Raw genomic sequence first — 25,059 nt, forward strand, 5'->3', positions numbered from 1 at the left:
CGCAAATGCGGGGTTTTTTGCCCCGCCCACTCCCGGGCGTGATTTTTGCCTGGGAGTATAAATACGACGCATTTGCGGCGCAGTCATTTTTTTGGACGGGAACGCCTACCTTGCATCTCATTAACGCAAGGAAGGCGTTCACGCAAAAAAATGACGCTCTTTACTCATACTTTGGCGCTAGACGCGTCTAACGCCAAAGTATAAATATGGCGTTAGTTTTGCGCCGAATTTGTGTCGAAAAAAATGACGCAAATTTGGCGCAAACGGAGTATAAATATGCCCCTAAGTTGTAAGGGGGGAGGCCCATACAGCCTCTCCCACAGCCCCCGGGACTTCAATTTACCGGGACTAAATATGAAATTAATATGGGGGACCCCCATAGCTCCTCCCAGACTCGGGGACCACCACCTCCCAGGGCAAAACATTAAGTTGTAATGGGAGAGGCCTGTTCACTCTCCCACACTGCCCCAGGGTCCGACACCTCACTGGGGCAATTTATTCCAATTAAGGGGGACCACTCCTCAGGACTGAAATAAAATAATGACAGGGGGGCTCTAGCGGACCCCACCTCCCTGGGGCTTAAGTCAATGTTGGAGGTTGGATTAATGTTTAATAATTAAAATTACTTTACGTTAAAAAAACAATTCCCTCAAAAAAACTAAGGTTACAGGGATGCTATTGTTAGGAAATAGATTTTTTTTAAAAAGATAGATCTTCTCTGTGATCTTTGTTTTTATATATATTTTGTTTGTGCCTGCCGTCCTTTTGAGTAAGTGCTACAAGAGCACACCTTTTAGATTCATGAACAAATGAACAAAGATCATTAAGAGTATCCACTCCGGAGCACACACTGACCCCTGCCCTCACCATATCTTTATCAGAGCCAGCACCGCCATCTCACCTGAACTCTGCCGCACCATCAACAGCTCCATCAAGGCCGCCTCCTTTCCAGAAGACTAGAAGCACGCAGAGATCAATCCCCTGCAGAAGAAACCCTCTGCAGACCTGACGGATCTCAAAAACTACAGACCCATCTCGCTGCTCCCTTTTCCAGCCAAAGCCATTGAGAAAGCTATCAAAGCCCAACTCTCCAAGTTCATTGAAACAAACCACATCCTGGACCTCTCCCAATCAGCCTTCAAAAGCAACTACAGCACCAAGACCACTCTCCTAACCGCTACAGACGACGTCCACAACCTCCTCGACAGAGACAAAACTTCTTCCCTCATCCTTTTGGACCTCTCAGCTGTCTTCAACACGCCTTCCACCACACCCTCTGTGCAGGACTCAACAACCCTAACATTCGTGACAAAGCCCTAGAATGGATCCGCTCCTTCCTCACCGGCCAAAAACAGAGAGTCACACTTCCACCGTTGAACTCAGTATCCACTGAGATCAGCTGGGGAGTGTCTCAGGGATCCTACCTGAGCCCCTCTCTCTTCAATATCTACATGGCCCTGCTTGCAACCATCGTCAAAAGCCATGGATGCCACATTGTCTCCTACGCTGACAACACCCAGTTGATTCTCTCCCTCACAGATGAACCCACAGCCGCCAAGAGCAACTTCCACAATGGGATGAAGGCAGTCGCTACATGGATGAAGGACAGCTGCCTCAAGCTTAACTCAGACAAGACCAAAGTCCTCCTCCTGGGCTAGACCCCCTCCACCTGGGATGAATCCTGGTCGCCCGCACCAACAGACCACGCACAAAACCTCAACATCATCCTGGACTTCTCGCTTTCAATGACCCACCAAATCAACACCGTTTCATTCTCCTGCTTCCACACGCTCCTAAGAGATGATCTTCAAGTGGAGCCAGGAAAACTGTCACCCATGGCTCGTCAGCAGCAGACTTGCACTCTACGTTGGCACCACCCAGAAACTCTTAAAGAAAGTGCAGAACATCCAGAATGCCCCCGCCAGACTCATCCTGAACATCCCACGCCGCAGCCACAGCACCGGCCACCGGAGAGACCTTCACTGGCTACCTATCAACAAAAGAATTACCTTCAAGCTCCTCATGCACACCTACTAAGCCCTCCACAATGCCTGACCTGCAGACCTCAACCACTGCATCTATTTCTACACTCCCACCAGACATCTCCACTCCACCCAACTGGCCCTGACCACCATTCCACTGATCAGCAAGACAACAGCTGGAGGAAGATCCTCACTGCGAAGACCTGGAACTCTCTGCCTCTGCCCCTCAGACAGTCGCCATTGCTGCCCCAATTCCGGAAGGACCTCAAGACCTGGCTCATCAACTAAACTCCAGATACAGCCTCCCCACTTAGCACCTTGAGACCCTTACAGGTGAGTAGTCTAGCTTTAAAAGAATCCTGATTGATTGATTCATTGATTAAACAAAGTGGTAAAATTGTTAGTATAGGTAGATAGACCCCAAGTTGAAGATTTGCAAGGAACTTGAAGAAATACAAGAAAACTGGTTACATGATCTGATGTCCACAACAGTAGCTCAGGTGTGTCCTTGCAGGTAAAAGTCAACAATGCTTTTATCAATAAAAGAAATTTGGGACCAAATAAATTGTTTTTGTGTGCCTTAAATCCAATTATATCTCCCCTTTCAACAAGAGATCACCATACACAGTTATTGAAGAGTAGCCATATCAATACTGTTACAGTCAGGAGCTTTCCATTCAATGTCCTCAAAATGATAGATGGGTCAGGAACAATTGGAAATTTTGATACCACTACATCATTCGATGGTGCAAGTCTTGAACCATGCACCAAAAATTACCCATCATATCTAGTTTCATTGAGGTTAACACTCCAGCCTTTTAAAAAACAATATCTATTTTATCTAAAGCATACTTTTTATGTTCCCTACTGCTAAGGTAATACCAGCAGTTCTCTAAGCCACTTCCCTCCTCCCTCTTTAAGCAGCACCAACAATTTTCTAAGTTTTCCTTGTCCATTTGTGGGCATGGAACATAATGAGATGCCCCAGATCCCTTATGTATCAGGGGTATCTGATTTAAGGGAGTGGTAGAATGCTGGAGGTTATGCTGTCTAGCATATTTTTGCAATATACGCAAACACTTCCGCATTGAGGGACAATTCCAGCCTGGATCTCCCTCCCCATGCAATATTCTGCATTCACCATATCATGTATATCAAAAGATCCTTCTTTTGGCCATGAATTCATCTATGATGCTAGTCGTTCAGTCCAATTCACAAATTCTCTACATATGGCACAACACTGCAACAGCAATTCTCTCTTTTTCCAACTATTTCAGTAGGGATGAGATCTGTACTGCAAAAAGCTGATTGAATACTCATTGGCTGCACTGATCTATCCTGTAGTGTTGGTCATTTTACAGCTTCACAAGATCCCATCCCTGGGTCTAGTTAGCCATGTATTCCCTGAAATTGCAATCTCTCAAGCTCTGTCGCTAGAGCTTTCCTAACTCTGGAAAACTTTTCTTGTTCTTCCTCTCTAATACCAATACAATCAGATAATCCCCTTGCACTTTTTGTATGATCCAGCTCAATAAGGGGTCTTTTTTGACTATCAATATCATAGATAGAATGACTACCGCTTGGGGGTCGAAGCAGTTCACTCATGCTATCCACATGCTTATTTATAGGCTCTATCATATTTGTTACTTTCCCAGAATCTCCACTACTCTCACTTTGCGATAAACACTCTTGAACACTTACTGGTGAAACTATTACATTGCCCTTCTCCTCTCCTTCTGCCAAGGTGGTCAACTACCTCTAGTCCCATCTTTTTCTTGGGATGCTGGCCAGCGTGCCATATTAGCAGTTCTGTTCACATAGTCAAATTGCAACGCCCAAAAACCTATTGTGGCCAAAAGATAATGGAGGATCCCCCGGGTGAGATGGTGGAGACAACTCAATCATTAGTGTATTCTATGCAACAACAGGCTCAAAAGCTGCAACAATTGTGTTTTGAAAATACAACACTATTACAAGCCTTGGCCTCTAAGACAATGGATGTTGCTTCTGTCTCTATTACTACACCACGTTGTTCTGGGGATCCCAATAAGTTGAAAGAATTCCCTAATTACTTGACAGTATTTCTTGCATTTCGTCCTTCACAATTTCTTCATGAAAAGACCAAGGTTGGTTACTCGATAAGCGCCCTGTTAGGTCCGGCTTTAGCATGGGCGACTCCATTGGTGACCACAAATGATTCCCTGTTGTCTAATTATACTGAATTCATGGAGGCCTTTATATAACTGTTCAAGCGTCCTGGATTAGAGTCTTCTGTAGAAGAGGCCTTATGTGACATCCAGCAGGGTAATCAGGATGTTTTGCAATATATAACCAGGTTTCATAATTTGGTGGCAAAGACCACTTGGGTAGAAAGCACCCTCATTACCCTTATTTATAGAGGGTTACGTGATGAAGGATGAATTAGTGCATTCTGCTTGTATTTACAACATGAGATAACTTATGGATATAGCATTAGCTATAGAATGCCACATTCAGGAATGTTGTTTAGAAAAACGGAAAGGTCAGATTCAATCCCATATGGGAAGTCCACGTACAGTGACTCACCGTCAAGAGGATACCCAAACTACTGCACCTCTTGTCTCCGGAGAAGAAGAGATGCAAATAGACATGACCCGTGGTCCGCTATATGAAGGAGAACATGAACGTAGACGAAAGAAAGGACTATGGTTGTACTGTGGCAGTTCAGGACATTTGATTCATGCTTGTCCTACTCGTCCCTTAAAGACTATAGGAAATGCCAATTTCCATCCTCTGTCAGAAGGGAGAGGACGGGACAATAAGAAATCCCTTCTATATGGTTCTTTAAGAAGGACACTTCATCTCTTTTTCTATTGCCCATATTGTTGCAATTAACGGGTGGAAGAGAAGAGAGAGTCCTTGCCTTATTGGATTATGGTGCCAGTGGTATCTATCTTGATAAGGAATGGGCCAAGGAAAGGAAGCTACCTGGTGTACTTAAGGAAACACCTAAACAGGTTCATACTGTGTATGGTACACTTCTTTCATCAGGACCTGTAACAGAAACTACTCCTTTTTTGTGTTTGAAGGCTGGGAAACACCAGGAATATCTTACTTTTGATCTGGTTGCTTCTCCTAATCATGCGATCATTTTAGGCATTCCTTGGCTGACACAGCACACTCCTTACATTAACTGAGTAACCAGAACCATTTCTTTATCTTCTCAGTTTTGTGAACATAACTGTTATTCTTAAGATACATATTGGTCTCCTAGAACCATACCATTTGAAAACAAAGAGGCAGGTTGTTCTTATAACTTAATTCAACAAGTACCCAAACGATATACTTTATATCTAGATTTCTTCCAAAAGCCTGTAAATCCTGTTTTACCACCACATTGAGAATATGATTGTGCCATCCCACTGGAACCCGTAACGGTTGTCCCTTTTGGGTGAGTGTATTCTCTTTCTAAACCTGAAAAAGAAACACTTAGAGAATATCTGGATGAGAATCTAAAGAGTGGTTTAATCACAGTCTTCTTCACCTGCAGTGGCTCCTCTTTTCTTTGTATCAAAGAAGATGAAAGATTTATGTCCCTGCATAGACTTTCGCGGTCTCAATAATATAACTATAAGAGAAAGATATCCTTTACCCCTTACAAAGGATATATTGGAAGGCGTCAAATGAGCACAGAGACTCACTAAGTTGGATTTACTGGGTGTTAATCACCACCTCCGAATAAAGGAAGGAGATGAGTGGAAGACCGCTTATAGGACCCCCCCTTAGGCCATTTTCAATATCAAGTGATGCCTTTTGGCCTAACGAACGCTCCTTCTATATTTCAAAGATTCATAGATTCTGTATTTTTGGATCTTTCAAGTCAAATAGTTGTCACATATCTAGATGGCATCTTAGTGTATTCCATTTAACCAGAACAACATACGTCTCATGGCATTTAAATCCTTGAAAGACTCCGGAAGCATCAATTATTTTGTAAACCAGAAAAGTGTGAGTTTGATAAGACTGAAGTGGAGTATCTGGGTTATCGTAGTAACAGGACTGGTATCACAATGGATCCTGGAAAGGTTCAAGCCATCCTGGATTGGCCAACTACTTCCACGATAAAAGAGACACAATGTTTCATAGGATTAGCCAATTTTTATTGGCAATTCATTAAAGATTTTGCTCAGCAAACAAGTGTTCTCACAGACACTTTAAAGAAAGAAAATCTTCAAAACGGATTCTGTTGGACTGAATCTGCTGAGACAGCCTTTCAGGATCTGAAACAAACTTTTACACAGGCTCCAATCGTACAGCATCCCGATACTATGAAAAAATGTATAGTTGAAACTGATGCATCTGATAGAGCGACATGGTGAAGATGGATTAGAACACCCAGTTTTCTATCTATCTCATATTCTGACAGATTCTGAACGTAATTACTCTGTATTTCAGCGAGAATTACTTGCTTTGAAGGTGGCCTGAACTGAATGGAGACAATTCCTAATGGGAATCAAAGAACCTTTTGAGGTTACAACTGATCATCGGAATCTATTGTGCATTAGAAATTTTCAGTGTCGGAATAGTCGACAGGCAAGGTGGGCTTTCTTCTTCAGTCAATATGATTTTTTCATTACTTACATCCCTCAATCACAGAATATCGTAGCAGATGCTTTATCCCGTCACTATCTAGAGATTGTGACCATTCCTGCATAGCACATTATAGAACCCCATCGGGTCATTGGAGTGGTACAATCCTTTAAGGGTCGAGTGTTATCTGAATACGTTGTACTTATTAAAGAAGAATGGGAGACATTGAATCCCCAATTGAGGAAAATCAAGGGATATCATCATCATGAAAAAGCATTATTCATTCCTTCCAAAAAGGTGCAAATAGAAGCATTACAGATGTGTCACGATTCACCTGTTGCGGCTCATCATGGAGTGTGCACAAGCTAAGATACCTCATACCAAACCTGCAGGATTATTACGACCTTTGTCTGTTCCCACATACCCATTCATACGATATCTACTGATTTGTTTATGTTCCCTACCATCCTCTGTAGGGAATACCGTGATCATGGTTAATGTAGATTCTGTTTCACAGATGGCTCATTTTAAAGATTGAAAGAAATTACCCATTGCTCAAGAGTTGAGCCACATCTTTTTACAGGAGATTTTTCGTCTTCACTGTCTCCCTCAAGTCATTGTTGCAGACCAAGGCCCTCAGTATGTTTCACGTTTTTGGAAACAATTTTGTAAATTATTGCACATTGAGGTAGCCTTATCCTCTGGGTTTAATCCTCAATTGAATGGACAGACAGAACTTTAAATCAGGGACTTGAGCAGTAACTCTGTTTTTGCAATGCAGCTCAAAGTGACTGATCCCAATGTCTATCTTTGGCAGTTTTCATACAACAATACGGTGGATACTGCATCGAAGGCAACTCCTTTTTTTGTACGTATGGAGATCATCCCAGGGCCTTTCCTACAGTGAATATCGAGTCTTCCTCTGTTCCAGGTGTAACCTCTTTTTTCTGTCATCTTTGTAGTGTCCGAAAAAAGATACAATCTAATTTGCTGGCTGCAAAACAACTTATGAAGTAAGCTACTGATATAAGACGTCATCCTTGTCCACAAACAAATTTAAACCTCGATATTATGGTCCTTTTAAGATCGTACATATGGTGAATCCGGTGTCCTTCCGTCTGCAGTTGCCTCGGACATGGAAGATACACCCAGTATTTCATGTTTCACAACTGAAACCATACGTTTCTGATCCTTTTCATAGACACCATGCTTGTTCCCTTTTGCTGTTGGTGGACAATGAGACTGAGTATGAGTACAAGAGATATGTGATTCATGGTTTTTTTGGACCTGTATACATTTCTGATACATTGGAAGGGTTACTCTCTGTGACTGTTCTTGGAAAGATGCTTCTTCTGTTCATGCTCCCATTCTTGTTTGAACATTTTTCTGTCTTTTTCCTGCTAAGCCTGGGGCCCTGGGTGGGGAACCTACTGTTATTCCACGGGTCAGTAATCTGCCCTCGGCGCCCCATTCTCGTCCAGTGGGGAGGCCCGCGGTCCGCTTTTCAGCATGTCAGGCCTGCCACGGGATATTTGTTCACCAGCAGGGTTTAACTTTGGCGCTGTGGTGGGGTTGGATGGTCCGGGGTCAGGCCTCGGACCTTGCCATGGTTGCAGCGTGCCCTGCCTTTGCATTACAGGTGACTACCGCAACACATATATAAAACTTATCGGGTTTTTTGGCATTTGGATGGCTGCCCTTTTGGTCATGGGGGCCATGCTTTCTTGGTCCCAGAATGCTTGTCTATTCCAGCATGCACTGCTCTTTCCTTTTACTAGTACCTTTCCAAGGTGGTGTTTCTCCTATTTTGTCCTATGATACTTTTCCAACTTAATATGTTTATTTTCCTTTTCCTGTTTGTTCACTGCCTGTTAAGGGGCTTGAGTTTTTTTCTTCTTTGTGTTGCAACACTCTGGTTTGGTGGTCCTCGCTCCTGTTTGTTCCTTCTGTGGATTGCTTTCTGCTTAGTTTTCCTTGCAGCTTCCTGCTGTTCCAGTTCTTGGTCTTGAGTTCTACTGTGCCTTTTCTGATTTTCTGGAGCTGCTTCTGGAGGTTTTTTTCCCTAGTGGTTTTTCTTCTGGAGCTCTTTCTGGAGGGCACAGACTGCTTAGGCTTTCATCTTGCCAGCAGCACTGTGGCTACTGGAAGGGGACATCCTTATCTTGGCCAGACCAGGAAGTACAAGATCAGAAGCCGTACTCCACCTACATCTGACAAAAGTGGCAGGGGAAAGGCGAATCGTGACAATATCAGCTTTTCAGCTGTCCATCTATATCAACATGAAAAACATATTTGTCTCCCTCTGAATTTCAAATTACCCTCATTGATCACATCTAGCTGGTCGCTAGGAACAACAAGTGAACCAGTTGTGTAGCGCCTTTTCCTGATATTGTGCAACACATGTACACAGTCTTGCATGCAAAACCCTTACATCTCTTATAACCTTATATGTCTACATCTTTGTTTACCACTGCCAAGGAATATACATTATGTAATAGATAAAAAAGCATGAAACCTTAGTACGCATTTGCCTTCACCTTTAAAAGACGGCAGTCCCTTGAATCTTTCCCAGCCCCTGTGCACAGGGAGAACTTCAGAAACCAGGACGTCTGCTTAACCAGTCAGAGATGCACAATAATTCATACAGCGATGGGTAGGTGGTCCTCTGGTGTCAGCAGTCAGGTGAAAACAAGAATGAGACCTCCTATCTGGCTCGTCAATTATTGCAGGGTAAATAAAAAACTAAAGATGGAAAAAAAGACAAAGGGGGTGATTCCAAGCTTGGCGGGCGGCGGGAGCCGCCCGCCAAGCGGGAACCACCAGAAGACCGTACCGCGGTCAAAAGACCACGGCGGTCATTCTGGGTTTCCCGAATGGAGCCGGCGGAGTGGAAGGGGTGCGACGGGTGCAGTAGCACCCGTCGCGAATTTCAGTGTCTGCTAAGCAGGCACTGAAATTCTAAGTGGGGCCCTCTTACGGGGGCCCCTGCAGTGCCCATGCCATTGGCATGGGCACTGCAGCGGCCCCCAGGGGCCCCACGACACCCCATACCGCCATCCTGTTCCTGGCGGCCGAAACCGCCAGGAACAGGATGGCGGTCGGAATCCCCATGGCGGCGCAGCAAGCTGCGCCGCCATGGAGGATTCCCCTGGGCAGCGGAAAGCCGGCGGTACACCGCTGACTTTCCGTTTCTGGCCGCGGCTGTACCGCCGCGGTCAGAATGCCCAAAGGAGCACCGCCAGCCTGTTGGCGGTGCTCCCGCGGACCACGGCCCTGGCGGTTTTTACCGCCAGGGTCGTAATCAGGCCCAAACTCTTTTTTGGCAATGAAAAGACAGACCTGTACTGTTGCGACAGGGGGATCCTCCCTTCTCACACAGGCAGGCAGCCTGTCGCAAGTTGCTATGGCACAGACAGCCTCTTGTATACAACATCACATAATGCTTTATTACAAGACAGTGAATAATGATTGACTGGCCAGTAATAGATTGAAAAAAAAATAGAACACCTGTGACCCCATAACACCTTAACTTCATACTAATCTCCCACACATTCTTCAACTGTGGCTTTAACAATGCTGGACAAACTAACCATTCTTCATTCTTAAATACATACATTTATGCAGCAAATTCAATTTTAATGCCTTGTGTGCCTTATCATTGTAACCCTAAGACCTTTGTTTAGTCTAAGCTGATTAAATTTCCTGCATTCATTGTCTAATGAGGTTTACAATCTATTTGGAAACACAAAGGCCCTCATTACAACATTGGCGGTAAATGCCGCTTACCACCATGCAGAAGACCGCCAACACACCGCTGCGGCCGTGGAAATCAGCTACAGCTATTATGACCCACAGGCCGGAATCTGCAAAAATCTAGACACTCACATAAGTCCGCCACACCAAAGGTCAGTGATAAACTGGTGATAACAAAACCTCCACCGTCACGCCAACATGAATACGTTCACACTATCACGACCCACGTATCCACACAGCAGTCTTTCAACCGTGGTATTCCATTGGCGGTACACACCGCTGCGCTCAAAATACACACACATTCACAAAACACAACCACATTGGACAATTCATTCGAAATACACACACCTGATACACATACACACACCACTCCCACACACCCAATACAATATAAAACACACACCCACATCACCCACAAACCCCTACGACAAAAATTTAGAACGAAGCACAGAGAGAGACACCACTATCAACAAACTAGCATTCACAGGCACACAACACCATCAATCACACAACATCCACGCACCTCACACAACATACACAAACACATCCCCTCACACATCACAACACACACCACCTCACAATCACCCACACCACACCATGGCACCGCAAAGACACCCCAGGTTCTCTGAGGAGGAGCTCAGGGTCATGGTGGAGGAAATCGTCTGGGTAGAGCCACAGCTATTCGGATCACAGGTGCAGCACACATCCATTGCTAGGAAGATGGAGCTATGGCGCAGAATCGTAGACAGGGTCAACGCAGTGGGACAGCACAAAAAGAACTAGGGATGACATCAGGAAGAGGTGGAACGACCTACGGAGGAAGGTGCGTTCCGTGGTCTCAAGACACCAGATTGCAGTTCAGAGGACTGGCGGCGGACCCCCACCTCCTCCCCCACAACTAACAACATGGGAGGAGCAGGTCTTGGCCATACTGCATCCTGAGGGCCTCGCAGGAGTAGCAGGAGGAATGGACTCTGTTAAGTCAAATCTTAACTATTACATCCCCCACCCTACCTCCATGCTATCACATACCCCACCCTCACCCTCACCCCCATCACTCCAACACCTCACAAATGTCCCACTATCACAACCCACCCATTCCCAACACCAAGCCCTGCATGCAACACCAAAGCATGGACACCCATCACCAAAGCATGTCCACTACAGATACCCACACAGAACCCCAAACCAAATATCACACAAGGTCCTAGACAAGAATGTAAGCACTGGGGTACAGGGTCACCCACCCATTGCACACAATGGCACACACAGATGCAATAATCATGCCTTTACACCCCTGCAGGACCCCTACCCAACGTCACCGGACAGGAAGTTCCAGACATGTCCACCCCCCACAGAAGAGGCCCACAGTGATGACAGCAGCTCTGTCCAACTGGATCTAGATGACCAGCCCAGCCCATCTGGGACCTCGGGACAGTCGGTTCCCCACACACTGGCACATGCCACCACAGAGCCTCCCCCTCAGGAAACACCAGCACAGCACCCACCCAGCGGAACCATACTTGTGTCCCCAGGACACGCCAAGCAGCAGTGTGTCCACCACTACAGGGAACCCAGGCAAACCCACCACCCCAAGAACATCAGGGACTTGGGGGCAGTGGCAGTGGGCACACGGTTCAGGGGACACAGGAACAGGAAAACAGGGGAACTGGGAGGACTGCTATGTGACAGGGGGAGGACAGGCCCAGGGAACCCACTCTCCACGAGGCCCTCTCCAACATCATGGGAGCGTACCATCATTCCCAGGAGACGATGGCAACGGTACTGGCCAAGTTTCAGGAGACCCAGCGGCTGCAGGAGGAACAGTATTTGGGGATCAGGGAGGAACTCAAGTCCATCAACACCACCCTGTCCACCATTGTAGGGGTGCTGAAGGACCTTGTGAACACCAGGAGGGACACTGTGGCACAACAAGGGGCCCCTGACACTAGCCTCGATGATGAACAGCCCACCACCTCCACCAGCACTAGTGGACAGGAGGCAACGCCACAGGACGACGACACCAGCTCCCCACCCCATGCAGATGGAGAACCACCCCGCAAACGGTCCCTGAGATCCAGGAACAAGACAGAGAACAATGTCAAGACCCCCGACAAGAAATGAGACCACCCTGAATGTCATCCTTCTGTCCCACTTCGTCACCCTGTCCATCCTTAAAATGCCCTAGCTCCACTTCCTATGCCCCTTTGGACAATGCACCTGTGAGACAAATAACTGGACTCTGCCATGGACATTCCTCCACCATCACCCCCGACCATTTTCCAACCCCCTCCACTAATTTGCTCTTAAATAAACACCCTTGAATCACAAAACAAGCTGGAGTCAATCTATGCTTTCACAAATCTGTATTTGCTATAACTTAGGAACATAGCAATGTCCATTGTATTGTCAACATACCTATGTCACACAGCTCTAGTCCATGAGGTAACATAGCAGAGGTCACACAGTGGGACCCACATCTGTGAAATGGAAAAGCAAAGTGACAGGTCAGGGTCCATACACTGGGTGAAAGTGACAGACATATGATAGGTCTAACAATTGTATGAGATGTAGGACGCAGTGATGTCTTCCTACCTGTGTCTCACTGGAAGTATTGCTGGATCACGTTGTTTCTGTTGTCGATATCCTCTTCTTCTGCCTCCTCTTCTTCAATGTCAACAGGCTCCACAGCTGCCACAAGACCTCCTTTTGGACCATCCTCCTGCAGAAAAGGCACCTGTTGTCGCAAAGCCAGGTTGTGCAGCATACAGCAGGCCACGATGATCTGGCACACCTTCTTAGGTGAGTAGTAGAGAGAACCACCTGTCATATGGAGGCACCGGAACCTGGCCTTCAGGAGGCCGAAGGTCCTTTCTATCACTCTCCTAGTTCGCCCATGTGCCTCATTGTAGCGTTCCTCGGCCTTTGTCCTGGGATTTCGCACTGGGGTCAGTAGCCATGACAGGTTATGGTACTCAGAGTCACCTGCAAATGTCGAGGGACAACTGTTAGACACACACTAACCCTTAGGCACAACCCCAGACCCAGAGAACTATTCAAAGTGTATAGGGTCCTTGTCCTCACCCATTAGCCACACACAGTGCCTCTGGAGTTGCCCCATCACATAAGGGATGCTGCTATTCCTCAAAATGTAAGCGTCATGCACTGAGCCTGGAAACTTGGCGTTCATATGGGAGATGTACTGGTCGGCCAAACACACCATCTGCACATTCATTGAATGGTAGCTCTTCCTGTTTCTGTACACCTGTTCACTCCTGTGGGGAGGTACCAAGGCCACATGTGTCCCATCAATGGTACCTATGATGTTGGGGATATGTCCCAGGGCATAGAAGCCACCTTTCACTGTGGGCAAATCCTCCACCTGAGGGAAAACGATGTAGCTGTGCATGTGTTTCAGCAGGGCAGACAACACTCTGGACAACACGTTTGAGACCATAGGCTGGGACATCCCTGATGCAATGGCCACTGTTGTTTGAAAAGACCCACTTGCCAGGAAATGGTGTACTGACAGGACCTGCACTAGAGGGGGGATTCCTGTGCGATGGCGGATAGCTGACATCAGGTCTGGCTTCAACTGGGCACACAGTTCCAGGATTGTGGCACGATCAAGTCTGTAAGTGATAATGATGTGTCTGTCTTCCATTGTTGACAGGTCGACCAGCAGTCTGTACACCGGAGGATGGCGCCATCTCCTCTCCTGCCCCAGCGGACGTGCCCTATGGACGAGAACAGCGAGCACAGAGTCAGCCAACACTGAGGTAGTAAAAAAAGAATTTATTGCACACATTTGTCAATCCGCTATGTGCCTGTCACTGTGTGTATGCAAGGCCTAGATATGTGTGACGCATTTAAAAATAATGCCATGTGGCCAACTGAAATGGTGGCTGCCTGACCTGTAAGGTGGGACAAGGGGATATGAGGTAACTGCGCTGGCGTTGTACACCGTCGCGGTAGGCGGTCGAAGACCGCGCCGCAATCCTGCATTGGTTAACATTTGGCCCTACGGGTCCGAGGAGCCAATGACGATGTACGCCGGCGGTGACAGTACGCACCGCCGCGGACGTGACCGCCATTTTCTCTCTGTTCACTCACTTGATACCTGACCTTCGACAGGAGAGGACCTACACTGCAAGTGCTGCTGTGACCTGTGTCTGGAAGCGACGATGGCTCATGTGTCTGGGGAAAGGGCCCCTGCCTTCACTTCAGAGGAGTTGGAGAAGTTAGTGGATGGGGTCCTCCCCCAGTACACGCTACTCTACGGTCCTCCAGAAAAACAGGTGAGTACACTGTGAGCATGCTGTATGGGCAATGCCTGTTTGGAGTGGTGTGAATGGAAGATACAGGGGGGGGCGGGACCGAGGCCTGCATGAGCGGACGGTGAGTGTATGTGCGTCAGGGCAAGGGTGGGAACGTGGGCCAATGACTGTGGCGGTCCGGACGGTTAAAGTTTTTCCTTTTCCCCTGTACTATTCCTCTAGGTCAGCGCCCACCAGAAGAAGGATATTTGGTGTGCCATCACCAAGGACGTCCGGACCCTGGGGGTCTACCACCAACGGAGCACCCACTTTCGTAAAAGATGGGAGAACATTCGCCACTGGTGCAAGAAGTCGGCGGAGGCCCAGCTGGGGATGGCCTCCCAATGTGGGAGGGGTGCCCGTCGCACAATGACCCCCCTGAGGTTCCGGATCCTGGCGGTGGCGTATCCAGGGTTGGATGGGCACTTGAGGGCATCACAGCAGCTACAAGGGGGTGAGTACCGTCACATCCATCTGGCTCTGCGCGCATTACGAGGTGTCTGGGTGGCGGAGGTGGGCAGTGGGTTACCCTAGGCCAGGGCGAGCTTTATAGGCAAGGACCCTTTGTGAGACAGGCTATGTGGCACCCCAACCCCACCAGTGGAAGAGCCATCTACACCTAGTCAGGCTGCTGTGACTTCCATGTGCGCAGCAATCGGGCATAGGCCTTGTACCCCATGTCCCTGTGATTAATTAGGGAACTCTAAGTGCATGGCATAGTGCAGAGGGCTGCTGTGTCTGTTGTGTCCGGTATAGCATTCACTGAACATGTCTTTCTTCTTTCTCCCCCCCCTTTTTGTGGTCTCCCTGTTCTTGTGTGCATTAGCATCATCAGGCGGAAGAGCAGTGCCACCGGAGCAGGAGGGAGCTGCATCCCACATGGCCCTGGAGGGTGAGACAACAGAGTCTGAAGTCACCAGTGGGACGGAGGGCGAGGGGAGCTCCACGGCGGGGACAGGAGCAGAGACCAGCGACACCGACTCCTCCTCTGATGGGAGCTCCCTTGCGGTGGCGGGCCCGTCTGTGCCCACCGCATCTACAGGTACAGCCTCCATCCCCCCTACCAGCACCGCCCTCCCAGTAGCCCCTCAGTGTGTGTCCCGTGGCCGCTCACCCAAGAGGGTGGGCATCTCCTTCGCCCCAGGCACCTCAGCCCCTGCCCCAATCAGCCCTGCTGCCCTCAGTGAGGAGGCTATTGACCTCCTGAGATCCCTCACTGTTGGGCAGTCTACCATTCTGAATGCCATCCAGGGTGTAGAGAGGCAGTTGCAACAAACAAATGCATACCTGGAGGGCATTCATTCTGGCCAGGCAGCCCAACAGCGAGCATTTCAGGCTCTGGCCTCAGCACTGATGGCAACCATTGTCCCTGTGTCCAGCCTCCCCCCTCCAACCTCCTCTACCCAGACCCAATCCTCTGTACCTCAGCCTATCCCAAGCACACCATCAGACCAGCATGCACACACATCAACCCACAAAAGTTGCTCAGGCAAAAATAAGCACCACACATCCCACAGGCACTCACACAAGCACCATAGCCATGCAGACATACCAACATCCACTGCCTCCACTGTGTCCACCTCCTCCACGTCTCCCTCCTTCGTCTCCCTCCTTCCTCCCAGTCTCGTCTCCACTCACACCTTCATGCACTACATCTTCAGCCACTACCTCCATCACCAGCATGCCCATCACCACACACCGCTCATGTGCACTCACCACCCCCACTACCATTCACACATCCCCTGTGTCCTCTCCCAGTGTGTCTGTGAGCCCTCCTCCCAAAGTACACAAACGCAGTCACACACCCACCCAACAGCCATTCACCTCTCAACAGCCTCCAGCCCATGCACCTTCACCCAAAGTCAGCATACGTACACCTCCTACATCCACTACCTCTTCCTCCCCTCCCAAACCCCCTCCATCTACCCATCCCAGTGTGTCTAAAAAGCTTTTCCTATCAAATGTTGACCTCTTCCCTACACCTCCCCCCCCGTCCGTCCCCTAGGGCCCGCCTTTCCAGGTCCCAACCCAGCACCTCAGCCACCACATCACCGGGCACAGTGGTGCCAGCAATAGCGGGATTCTGGAGTGCGCCAAGCAACAGGGCTGCCAGTGTCCCAAGGAGCGAGGGCAAGGACATTCCCCCACCTCTAACACAGAAAAAGTTGCCCACATCCTGGAGGGAGAAGGCGAAAACACCTGCCACAAAGGGTTCAGGCAAAACAAAAGTGGAAAGTGGGAAGACAGCTGCGCCACCATCCAAGGTGGGGAAGGGCAAGAAAATCAAAGGCATGCCCACGTCGATGCCAACCTGCACGGCGGACAAGACTGCCACCGGCCTTGCCACCTGCACCTCCGCCACCAGCACCGCCGCCAGCACCGCAGTCAGTAAGCCCGCCACCAGCACCGCAGTCAGTGAGCCCGCCACCAGCACCGCAGACACTGAGCCATTCACCAGCACCGCAGTCTGTGAGCCCGCCACCAGCACCACCGCTACCGCCGTCAGCACCGCAGTCAGTGAGCCCGCCACCAGCACCGTTTCCACAGAGCCTGCCGCCAGCACCGATGCCACATAGCCCGCCGCCTGCACCGATGCCACAGAGCCCGCCATCAGCACTGATGCCACAGAGTCCGGCGCAAGCACCGCCACTACTGACACCGCCGCCAGCACCACCAGCGGCCCCGCAACATCATGACCCAGTGGCACCACCGCAGACATGGCTGCCATCCCCAGTGGTCAGTTGTACGAGGCTGGTGGTCAGTTCCAGGAGCCTGTCCAGCTTGCATGTTGCACCACCGTCAGTGGAGTGTCACATCCACTACCTCAGCCCTTGGCAGGATGAAGCACTCTGGGCACAAAGCCCCCTCCAGAACCAGTGGAGTATCACATCCACTACCTCAGTCCTTGGCAGGATGAAGCACTCTGGGCACAAAGCCCCCTCCAGAACCAGTGGAGAAAGACATCCACTACCTCAGTCCTTAGCAGGATGAAGCACTCTGGGCAAAAGCCCCCTCCAGAACCAGTGGAGAAAGGCATCCACTACCTCAGTCCTTGGCAGGATGAAGCACTCTGGGCACACAGCCCTCTCTAGAACCAGTGGAAAATCACATCCACTACCTCAGTCCTTGGCAGGATGAAGCACTCTGGGCTCCAAGCCCCCTCCAGAACCTGTGGAGAAAGGCATCCACTACCTCAGTCCTTGGCAGGATGAAGCACCCTGGGCACCACTTGAGAGACTGTGGCTTTGCACTCCCCATGATAAAGCAGTGGGCAAAACACCCACTGGAGAGACTTGAGAGACTGTGGCTTTGCACTCCCCAGGATAAAAGAGTGGGCAAACTACCCACTGGAGAGACTTGAGAGACTGTGGCTTTGCACTCCCTAGGATAAAGCAGTGGGAAAAGCACCCACTGGAGAGACTTGAGAGACCGTGGCTTTGCACTCCCCTGGATGCAGCAGTGGGCAAACCACCCACTGGAGAGACTTGAGAGACTGTGGCTTTGCACTCCCCAGGATGCATCAATGGGCATGGAGCCCCCTCGTGGAGCTGGCATTTTGCACTCATCCGGCTTAGGTGCCCCCCCTACCCATCCCCCTGAGGTGCTGTTTCATTTCGATCTGATGCCCCAGCAGTGTTCTCTCCATTTGCAGTCTGGTATCGAGTGTGGGCCTCGCCCATGCATTTTGGGCCCAGTGGTCCACGGACTTTGAATGGCGCACTATCCGGACTTGTATAGTTGGTGTACAGAATTGTGTATACTGTATTTAAAGTTTTGACTAATGGATTTTTATTGATTATAATCGTTCAACTAATTTTCTTTTGCCATTGCGTTCTTCCAGGGGGGTTTGGGGGGTGTAAATCTATTGTTGCAGTATGTATTGGTGTGTGTGTTGTTGTGGGTGAGGGTGGGGCTGGGGGTGTTGCGTGTGTGTGTCACTCTCGTTTCCCTCCCCCCTCCCCTGTGTTGTAGGTGCAGTACTCACTGTGGTCTTTGCCGCAGTCTTTCGTGCTCCTGGTAGAGGAGAAGGAATACTATTGCAGGGAGTATTTGGAGTTCTGGCTCCATGGCGTCCTGGTTCCTCGTGGGTTGTGTAGAGGTGAGTATTTCCCCTTCCATGTCCTGTTTCCGCCGAGTTTTTGTTCGCGTTGAATCCGCCCCAGAAAAGGTGGCGGATTGGCCTCTCATAATAGTGTGGGCGGTACATTGTCTTCCGCCTGTCTGTTGGCCGTGACCGCCATGCTGTTTGTTCGTACCGCCGTGGCGGTCGGAGTGTTAAAGTGGCTGTCTATGTTGGCGGTTTCCGCCATGGTCGTGATTCCATTTTTTTTACCGCCGGCCTGTTGGCGGTCTAATCGCTGCTTTAACACCGACCTCCAGGGTTGTAATGAGCGCCAAAGTATGTTCCAGTGAGCCTGTGTGCTTTGAGTCATAAATACCTTTATGTTTGCTAAACAAGAGTTAGCTTTTAACTACAATTCTTTTAGGTTATTTATTTTGGTGTGTCCTCAAGTAAACTCTCCACCTTGTCCTTTTCAGCATTGGATTTGGGCCTACAGTGTTCTTTTAATTCATACACCTGCGTAGCACTTTCCGCTAATGTCTGTTGTTGCATTATATTTTCATGTGCATTGTCAACATATCCTGTCACATATCCTTTAACAGTGGACAAAAGTATAGTACAGCATGATAGTGTCATTTGTGCTTCTGTTTTTTTCCTGTTTGTGCTGCAATGCTCCGTTCTGGTTCTGTCCTGTTAGTTAGTAAAAAAAGATCTCAGTTTAGATACCTACATAGCCCTCTGCAACCAAATGAAGAAAATGGTGTTAGTGAACACAGACACCAGTGAGGTGGATTGTGAAGCTAGAACCGGGACAGCTGGGAAGTGAAAGCAAGTATTTTAAATTTTAGCTGCTTAAAATTAGAACCTGCATGGCGTGAACAAAAAAAAGAACTGTCCCTTGTTTATAGTGGTCTATATGACGTAAAAATTATCCTACCCATAGTTGTAAACCCACTGGCAGTCTTAATTTAATTGGTCCTGTGGTCAAAATGGTTCACAAATAGGCTGAAAGACAAGGGCGGCCCCATGTCCAACACTCATTTAGAAGTTGTATGACCTGAAAACGGATGAAGAGAGAGGACCTTCTATGGGAAATAATCCCCTGTTTTAGAACCAAATCAAACTGGGGGCAAATCAGTGGTCCCTTAGATAAGAAACAGAAGAACTAAAAATATAAAAAAGCACAATGTTAATTTTTCTACGAATTTCATATGAGTGCAAAGATCGAAAAGGAAAATGGTCAAGCCCAACAGTAGCTTTGCCAAATGTCAAGCGCGCGGCAAGGCCATGGGCCGGCAATACTCTGTAAGTGAAATGCTTTCCATTTTGTGATATCAGTGACCACAAAGACTGGTGTCCAGTGGCATAATCACTTGTTTTTTTGGCTTAATTTGGTAGTAAAAAATCGAAATCTTGCTTCTTCCTAAGAGTGGGGCAAGACAAAATCAAACAGTCACCATTACAGACAGAGGACAGGATAAATTTAACGAAAGCAACACTTACAATGCCTGCCAATCAAATCCTATAGTCAGCCCAGAAGGACACACCAACATTTTACTCTGTGATGTGACTGGAAATACTGGGTTTAGGATTGTAGTTCTGATGCCATGGTTAACTGGGCATTGTGAACTGTTTTTTTGTCTTAAATCCAATTTGTGGATCCTTCAGGAGAGCTGCAGCTGATCGGCAGGCATCTCTTAGTCTGTTCCAATGAATATTTGTGAAATTTTATCTAATGATCAGTAAGGATGTTTTTAATCTGCTATTTTTACCATGCACATGTTTTCTCCCAGGCTAAATTAGAGACTTTCTAATTGAGACATCAGGTGGTGGATTTACCTGTAACTGACAGTGGGTAAATCCTGTAGACATTTTAATTTTCTAATGCAAAAGAAAGCTGAATCCCCCAGAAAGCATATAGAGCATGACTTCGTTAAAAGGTTCACCTCTCTCTTTCGCTCTCTAATCCTGCCACAATCTCAAATTTCGCTTTCATTCCCAAAAAGAAAAAGAACTATGAACATGCACTTATTTCCAAACACTTAATCGTGTCAGCATAACAATTTTAAGCTATATACTATACATATCTATATATATATTCAATTACAAAACTAAAAGTTAGAGGGACATCACAGTTAGGCTCACATTTTAAATGTATGAAACCATAGAAATTCACCTGTTATAGTTAGAGTTATCTCAAGTAATAAAACCCGGGCCCTAAGGTAACTATATATTGCACCTCTGCCATGCACAGTTTTTTCATCGAAACTTTTACTGCAAATATTGATATCATCAGTGATGTTATCAAAGATGGCATGAGTGCCATCATTTTTGGAGTAATTAGCAGCACATAGCAAGGGTGCGAATTATAGTTACCTTAGAGCACAAGTTATAGTTACTTGAGCTAACTCTAACTATAATTCCCTGTAAACTTTGTTTTTTCAGTGAATTTCTATGGTTTACTAAAGTAAAGTAATTTTTATAACTATACATTAATCCAGTCACCGCTGTGCACAGCCTTCAGCTGTGTGCAGGGGCAGTTGGCTGCAGGGCCTAGCCTGGGGCCAAGACTCTGTAGCCAACCACCTATCTGCACGCTGCACACAGCCCTTTGGATGTGCACAGCAGGAGTTGGCTGCAGCCTGTCTCTCTGAGTGTGAAAATAGGTATGGGAGGGTGTATCTGAGGGTGGGAGTGGCTGTGAGAGAGTCTGTCTGGGTGGGGGAGTTGAAGCATCAGTGTCTCAGTGGGTGCGTCAGTGTCTGTGTGGGTATGTGAGTGGATGCATGAGGTTTTCAGTGGGTCTCTGAGTGCATCAGTGAGTAGGTGTGTGAGTGTCTGTCAGGGTGTGAGAGTGGGTGCATTAGTGTCTTAGTGGGTGCATCTGTGTGTGGGGGGATTCTGTGAACAGGTGCTTGAGGGTTTCAGTGGGTCTGTGACTGGGAGTGTGAAAATCTGAGTGGGTCTGTGAGTGGGTGTGTGACCGTCTGAGTGGGTCTATGAGTTGGTGCATGACGGTGTGAGTGGGGCTTTCAGTGGGTGCACAAGGGCCTGAGTAAGTCTGTGAGTGTGTGTGTGTGTGTGAGTGGTTCTGCGAGTGGGTGCATAAGGCTCTGAGTGGGTGTGTGAGTGGGAGAAAAAGATTGAAAAAAAATTGAGAGAGAGAGAGAAATAAAGTGAGAGGGGGAGAGATAGAGAGAGAAATTAAAAAGAAAAACATGTTTGTCAATTAAAAAGAATTAGATCGTGTTGCAGTATGAACCTTACATTTGTAAAGCAATTACAGTATGGAAATGAGTACAGACATACATAGACTAGAACCCTCAACTTTTAGTGTGAGGGTCTGTGACCTTAACCATCATACCACAGGTGACTTACTTCTGTGAGGTGTTTATTTTTTAGAGGTCATTGCATGGAGAGACCATTGCAATGACTCTCTCTCTTTCTTCCATCCCACTGTGGGATGAAAGAAAGAGAGAGAGTGACAAGACCATGTGTGGAATCTCAAGGCCCCTGCGGTCCTAGCTGACTCCCCATGTCCTGTAGGAGCTGTCATTGCTCCCACAAGCAGGGAGCTGCTTTAAGCAGCGGCCCCCTGAATGTGGAAACAGTGTTTTCAGCTGTCTTCCCTGCATGCATATTTGCATGCAGAGAAGACAGATGAAAACTTCGCTTTCTGCAAGGGAGAGCTGTTTCACAGCTCTCTCTTCCAGAAACTGGACTTTGTTTGCTTTTCCTTGGTGGGAGCAGTTAGCTCCCACCAAGCAAAAGCAAACAGCTATGTCCTGGGGGTGGTCACCTCAGGACATAGCAGGAACCAGCCCTGGGGGGTGGCAGTCCCCAGAGCTATCAATGGCTCCTCCAGGGGCACCGAGTGGCCCCCTCTGAAATTAAATAGCCCCAGGGAGGTGGTGGTCCCTAGGACTTGGGGGTATGAAACAGACCCCCTTCATTGTTTTATTAAAGCCCGAGGGGGTGGCAGTCTCTCGTCTGCAGGGGTGCCAGGCGGCCCTTGCTTTAAATTTAGCACACATAGAAAGAGCAAACAATGAGGAGAAATGCAAGTATTGCTCCTCTTTGCGCCACTCGAATGCCACCCCTGGGTGGTGTTAGTTTTTAACACTGCTCAGGTTTACAATTTCTCATAAATCTGAGGCAAAGTCAACAAAGCAATGGGTGTTGCGTGGGTAAGCCCACAGCAACACCCATTGCAGGCCCCTTAGCCGCAGAAAACGACATCAGAATGGCTCATATGTACAAGGTCCGTTAAGCCAGGAAAAATGGCTTAATGTCACCTTGTAGATATGGTGCACTGCGCAGCGCCACTGGAGCGACATGGCGGTCAGATGTGCCAAATTTTTGGCATTAATTCAGAATGTTAGCACTCAAGGTGCTCATTGGAACACTATAGTAAACTGCTGATTACTAAGGAGTTACATGGCAGTCTTCTGCTGATGTTGAAAGTAAATGTTTTAGTCTACATGTCAGAATTTTTTCATGAAATAGAAGAGCAAGATATTTGAGAACTCACTTAAAATGTGTCCTCAGTTTTCTTTTCTACAACACTAACCATAATTTCTATGACAAAATGAAACCCCTCATTTTCCACCTTTCTAAAGTAAATGTTTTAAGTTTTACCAGTTTGATTCAATTAAGATGCCTTCAGGTGTGCCACTTTTTTGTTATGAGTGAGACTGTTAGTGCTCTAGTTGTTCTTTAGAACACTCTGGGAGGCTGCAGCAGAATACAAGGGAATCAGCTGACAGACTGCTACTGTTGGAAGTACAACAGGAAGATATTTGAGAACACACTTAAAACATATCCTAGTGTCAGGAACCAACAACTTTGCCTAATTTGTCAACTTCCTCAGGGGTATTGTTTTAATCATGTGCGTGTAGCACCACTGGGTTGCTTGTAACGTCATTTTACTGTCTACATTTCAGGATAGATCTTGCCAATGTTTGACATGTATTTGATGTTACCAATGCTTGTTCCACTATATAGTTGTTTTCACCAATGCTTGTTGAACACAGGTGACTGTGTCAAGTCCTCATGCTTCTAAATGTGTCAGGTTCATTTGTTTATTGTTTGCCAGGCAACCACCCCGCCCCAAGGTCTCCAGGGAGCAGCTGCCTCCTGTTTTCAAAGACATGAGTCATGCTGGCTATAATACTCTTGCTGTGCACACAACTCTGCTTGGCTTTCTTCCTGTCTGGCAAGGAAAGCCCTCTGCACTATGGAATTCCCTCCAGGGCCCACCGGCTGCCCGCTTGACTCGGTTGGCAGCAAAAAGCCTCAGCAGAGATCTTTTGGAAAGACCACACTTCTGTCAGCCAAGTGAAGCATGCTTTCTGGAACCTGTTTCTGTAGAATGTTATTATGGTCACTTTGGGGCATATTTATACTCCGTTTGCGCCAAATTTGCATCGTTTTATTCGACGCAAATTCGGCGCAAAACTAACGCCATATTTATACTTTGGCGTTAGACGCGTCTAGCGCCAAAGTATGAGGAATGAGCGTCATTTTTTTGCGTGAACGCCTTCCTTGCGTTAATGAGATGCAAGGTAGGCGTTCCCGTCCAAAAAAATGACTGCGACACAAATGCGTCGTATTTATACTCCCGGGCAAAAATCACGCCCGGGAATGGGCGGGGCAAAAAACCCCGCATTTGCGCCTCTTTTTAACGCCTGGGTCAGGGCAGGCGTTAAGGGACCTGTGGGCTCAAAATGAGCCCACAGCTGCCCTCCCATGCCCCCAGGGACCCCCCCTGCCACCTTTGCCCACCCCAGGAGGACACCCAAGGATGGAGGGACCCATCCCAGGGACATTCAGGTAAGTTCAGGTAAGTATAATTTTTTATTTTTTTTATTATTTTTTTTTGCATAGGGGGACCTGATTTGTGCCCCCATACATGCCACAATGCCCAATGACCATGCCCAGGGGACATAAGTCCACCATGCCCAGGGGACATAAGTCCCCTGGGCATGGCCATTGGGCAAGGGGGCATGACTCCTGTCTTTACTAAGACAGGAGTTATGTAAATGGCGTCTGGGCGTCGTTAAAAATAGCGCAAATCGGGTGGAGGCGATTTTTTTGCGTCAACCTGACTTGCCCCATTTTAAGACGCCCTAACGCCATTTTTCCCTACGCCGGCGCTGCCTGGTGTACGTGGTTTTTTTCCACGCACACCAGGCAGCGCCGGTCTGCTAGCGCCGGCTAACGCCATTCAATAAATACGGCGCCCGCATAGCGCTTCAGAATGGCGTTAGCCGGCGCTAAACTTTTTGACGCTAAACTGCGTTAGCGCAGTTTAGCGTCAAAAAGTATAAATACGGGCCTTTGTGTTTTGGTGAAAGCTGAAAACTGAGACTGATTG

Source organism: Pleurodeles waltl, chromosome 5 (assembly GCF_031143425.1).
Source record: "Pleurodeles waltl isolate 20211129_DDA chromosome 5, aPleWal1.hap1.20221129, whole genome shotgun sequence".
Classification (NCBI taxonomy): domain Eukaryota; kingdom Metazoa; phylum Chordata; class Amphibia; order Caudata; family Salamandridae; genus Pleurodeles; species Pleurodeles waltl.